Source organism: Pteronotus mesoamericanus, unplaced genomic scaffold (assembly GCF_021234165.1).
Source record: "Pteronotus mesoamericanus isolate MK-2021 breed Mesoamerican mustached bat unplaced genomic scaffold, CSHL_Meso_final contig_56, whole genome shotgun sequence".
NCBI classification, from domain to species: domain Eukaryota; kingdom Metazoa; phylum Chordata; class Mammalia; order Chiroptera; family Mormoopidae; genus Pteronotus; species Pteronotus mesoamericanus.
The window spans coordinates 12,137,059-12,142,282 of record NW_026555201.1 but is presented as its reverse complement, the minus strand read 5'-3'; positions in this window follow the sequence as shown (position 1 = coordinate 12,142,282).

Here is a 5,224-nt window from a genome sequence, read left to right as displayed (position 1 = left end):
GTCAGTTGGTTTGACATAAACATCTTCTTGGGTTCCTGGAACTAGAAAATGTGAATTCATTTAATGAGATGCACGTTTGTCTGGAACTTGGATTTCCCTATTATACAAAGAAAGAGAAACACCCAGAGTTGGAAGAACCTTCTGACTCATCTGCATTATTCCACCTCTCCTTCTTTTTTCACCTTAAGTCTCTTATCTGCTGTGTTGCATTTTTTTAATTTCTACTTAGTTTTTTTTTTCAAGTCATTTCCTCTTCTTCAATTCTGGAATCAGATAGACTTGACTTTGTTCTTTGTTGTAGGCTGAATGCTTGTGTCCTTTCCAAAATTCAAATGTTAAAGCTCTGACTTCCAGATTTCTAATACCCTATTAAAAATCATAGAAATAATTAAAACCAGAAATAATATTTGACATCTTGCAAATAAGTAAAGAATTTTTAAAAATCAAGTTGTGTTAGTGCAGAGCAATGAGAACATTTATACACTGTGGGTAGGGCTGTAAATTGGCACAACACTTTGGAAAAAAAATCATATTATCCAATAAAGATGTGGCTGTATTTGGAGATGAGGCCTCTAAGAAAGAATGAAATTTAACTGAGGTCATGAGAGTGGGGTCCTGATCCAAGAGGATTAGTGTCCTAAAAAAGTACACACCAGAAAGCCAGTTTCTCTATCCCTTTCTCTCCCTTCCTCCCTCCTTCCCTCCCTCCCCCTCTTATGCACATTCTACACACATACACACACACACACACACACACACACACACACACCCTGGAAAGGCCATAGGAGGCTATAAGGAGATGGCAGCCATCTCTAAGCTAGGAAGAGAAGTCTCACTAGAAATCAACAGGTAACTGGAATTTTGGTCTTGACTTACGGTGAGAAAATAAAATTTCTGTTATTGAAGCCACTCAGTCCTGTGTTTTGTTATGGCAGCCGAAGCTACTAATTACAACCTTCTTTCTCTTACTATCTGCAGGATCTAAAGATGCTATTCAAGCTCCCTGAGCCAGTTTCGTCAACTGTGAAAACAGCCCAATGACATCTAACTCCAAGGGCCATTGTAAGGATTAAAAGAAAAAAAATGAATATAAAAGTTGCTTGTTTCAGAGGCATAATCAATTTCCCCTTACTCTTTCCTCTCCTATGGTTGGACATCTCCAGAAATGACAGTTAATTTGATTTTTGGACACCTCTGACTTTTATAAATTCCTTCTGATCATGTCATTTGTGTTCTTATATAGGTTGGCATTATGGGAGGAAGAGTTTGGGAATCAAAAAATCAAGGCTGTCTTCTCTGCTCTTTTCCCAAGCTAATGGAAAAATAAAGCACAGGTGTGAGATGGGCATCAACATGCCAGCTACGTCGCTGAGGCTTGGTCAGCAAAAGCAGCCTGAGTGAGCGCCTATGCAGATTCCCGATGTTCGGTCGGACCTGCCTAACCAGTGGGTCACAAGGGCGATAGGAACCCTTTCCCTATTCAGGGGGAAGAGATGGCCCCAGGAACAGACTGGAGGTACCTACTTGGCAGGGAGACCCAGAGGAAGGCCAGAAGGGCAGAGCTGAGCATGCTCAGTTATCTCTCCCAGATTTACTACTAGTCAAATACATCATTTCTCTCCCCTAGGTGAGGAGGGAGGGAGGGTGAAAAGGAAGGCTAGGCATGTTACTTCAAAACCATTCACACCTGGGAGTAGACGTTGCCACATGGAAACACTACGAGAAGGAAATAAAGGGTTCCCCTAATCATACCTTCAGTTGCCAAAAATAAAATGTGACTTAAACATTGAAGGAAAATGCGAAAACCCAGCATGTGCTGACACGTTTTAACATTAAATCATAAAGGGAAACTCGAAACTGTAAGGGAGTACACAGAGCAATGCAAGGTCAGTGTCAGACCTCAGAAAACACAGGTAGCAGAGAGGGAAAGCGTGAAGCAAGGGGGAATTAGAAGCAGATTGAGATGACAGACAGGTAAGAAGATTTGTATACAAGTCTATGAGGAGGGGAGACTTGTATTCAGAAAAGCCTAGAAGAAGCAACCTCCCTCTCACAGAAGTGAGGAAAAAGAAGAAAAGTGGGATGGAGATGTTTTTGGTAAACTAAAAGATGAAAGAGAATGTTTTAAACATGAAAAGCAAAAATGTAAGGAAAGGCAATCTTCTGGCTAGAATAGCTGTTGTGTGTGTAAGACAAGGTGTACGCATTTCAAGGAAAGGTTAAAGTAAGGGAAATCTAGCACAAGCAAGAGAGGACATGCCAACAACTAAAAGAAGTTAAGCTAAAAAGAAGTAAAAAATTTTACAAAAATTTTAATTGAGTTTCTCTTTCATGCTACCCATTTTGAGTTTCTCCACTACCAAGGTCATTTGATACACCTTAGCTATTTAGTGTTGGATATTGTCAAGTTATTAATTTGTCACATGATCGTCAGTATTAAAAATAAATCTGCAGAGGTGCTAGTGTCTACCACATTTTGTATTATTTTCATCAAATCTAAGTCCTCATCAGTTGTAAAATGTATTATTATTTTACATACCACAAAGAAAGGCAAAAAATGCTGCCAGTTAAACTCAGACATACCAGCAGATCTGTCTAGATCTCAGAAATGGTGAAATGTAAAAAAAAGGACTTTAAATTAATAAAATATATTATTTTATTCTTAGTAGTATCAGAAGTTGAAATGACCTTATTTATTTATTGCACCCAATTTCAGTCTCCTTCCCTTAGAACTTAAGCTTTGTTGAAGGCAGTGCCTAGCCTGCCCGATTCACAGCTATATTCCTGTCCAGGACAGTGCATCCATGTAACAGGGAACACTGCTTGATGACTGGCTATTTCTGTAAACGGGGGTGATGAAAGAAGAGAATCTTAAAAAGCTGGAATTCATTTGATATCCCTCAGTTACCCACTCAAGCAGGGTATTCTTCCTAAATTAATCTTCCTGCTCAAAAATAGTTTAGGGACCGCCCCCCCCCCCGCCTTAGTAGAGCACCTCCCATCTCTGCCAGGGCCACACATACACTCTTACAGTACTTGGCTTATCCCTCCATGTCATCTTGGGTTATGGTCCAGCTTCAGTGAATAATGTAACCATCTTGCATAGTTGAAATACCTTAAGGATTCCCCTAAGAAGGTGCCATATTGAAGAATAACAACATCTCTCAGTAACTCAAACAAGAGCCAAGTGTTCCCCTTGAGTAGGAGCAGGTTACAGTTTCTTCTGATGGGCACCAGATGAAAGAATTGGCTTATAGTGAGAGGCCATGCATATGACAAACGTGAATCTCTGACTCCGAAAGTCACACACGGTGTGGTGAGCCGCTTTCACCAGGGGTGGGCAGCTGCAGCCACAGAGGCTGATGGAGGAGCTGTCAACCCAGGTCTCCCATTACAGGTACATGTGCTCAATGAATGCAGCGCAGGTGATCATCTGCAATATTTAGATCCTTTTTTTCCTTTCCTCTTTCTTTTTTAATGTAGGTAAGGGAAGTAGAGTATGTTCTAAGTGCATAGGATGCCATTCCATTGATTCTGTTTATCTTACTTCGAATGCACCCTGGTAAGATGTTCTCTTACAAAGTGAGGGAAGAATTGTTTTACTATTGCATACTATTCTGAATTTTTAAAAACTTATAACACCTTTGTCATTTCTAATAATAACAATACCTCATATTTCAAGAGTATTTTAAAATAATGCTTCACATTTCTATATTATTTCACTTTACCAGGCTTCTGGATGAGATAATATATCATAGAATGGCCTCTAGCGTCAAAATGCCCAGCTTCAATAACTGGCCTACCATCTGCTAGCTGTGAAATATTGGAAAAATTACTTATCTTCTCTGTGCTTCAGGGTTTTTTAAATCTGTAAAGTGGGGATAAAATAATAACTAATGTCTATGGTTGTCATAAGGATTACATTGGATAAGATTAAGAACACTGTAATCTTTCTGGATATTATAGCCCTCACCAGGAAAATCACATCTCTAAGGTTCCTTGCAGCTATTTTGTTATTGTGTTCATCTTTTAGTTTCTGGAACCCTGAAGAGCCATGTGCTACTATGACACTTGGAAAGCCACTAATGTTCGGGAGAGAGAGCCCCGGACTGAAGCCCCTGGTGACCAGGCCAGTTCAGTCCCTGAACCAAGGGCTAGGTCCAACAGCCATGCATTCTTCATAAAATACTTTTGAAGTGTATGTTCATGGTACTGTTATCATCACAATTTATTATTTATTGAGTGCCATCCCTTTATGTGGGGCTGCGTGGAACACACAGCAGACGTGGCTTCCCCCCAAGGAAATGGAAATGGAATTCAGATGATTCATGAGATAACAATAAAGCTACTCAGGGTGTGCAAACACGGTTTGCAATGAGGTCAGCCTTGGAAGGCTCAGCTAAAGGAAGTGTTTGATAGGAGAGAAAGGGGGGAGAGTTGTTTGGCACTAAAGGAGCAAGACATGATTCCAGGTATAGGGAGCACGATGAAGGTCAGTGACACAGGGGGAGCCGGCGGAGATGTCAGGACAGTGTCAGATATCGGGAAGGAGCACGGCGGGGGGCGGGGGCAGAAGGAGAGCAAACAACCTGGCTGAGAGTTGTGTATCTGTGGCCGTATTCTGGTGCCATGTACTGTTTGTCCTGGGACAGACTGAAAGAACATGTCCTGCCTGGTGAAGGGAAGTGGCTCCATACGGCCTCCTAGCCCCGGCTGGGAGTGGAAAGTTATATCACATCTGTACTGGTTTTTAATCTCCGTTTGGTTTTGTTTGTTCAAGTTAATGAAAATGATGTGCTATTGTTATGTAGTGATGCCAGAAAAAGTTTCACCAGAGACTTCAAAAATGTTTTTGGTACTGTGCCCATTTCATGTGGTTCCACTTTCCCCCAGCTCCTCTCCCCACTCCCCTTTCACTCTCTCTTCCCCCGAAGCCCTTCTCTGATACTGATGGATTAATATCATGTGACTGGAAGGACATTTGGAAAGAATTCAGCTAAACAGGCAAGCCAACCCCCTAAAGATAAGTGATGGGAAATCCAAGGGTGAATGGAGTTAGTATCATTTATAGGAGACATATTTGTAGGATCATCCAATAGAAACACATAATTAATAGCTCCTCAAATTCGTAGCTGGAGCTGATGAATTAGGAAGAATACACCTTCATCTGGGAATAATTAATAGTAATTTATAAACTCTGTTAAGGAAAGGAACTATGTCTTCA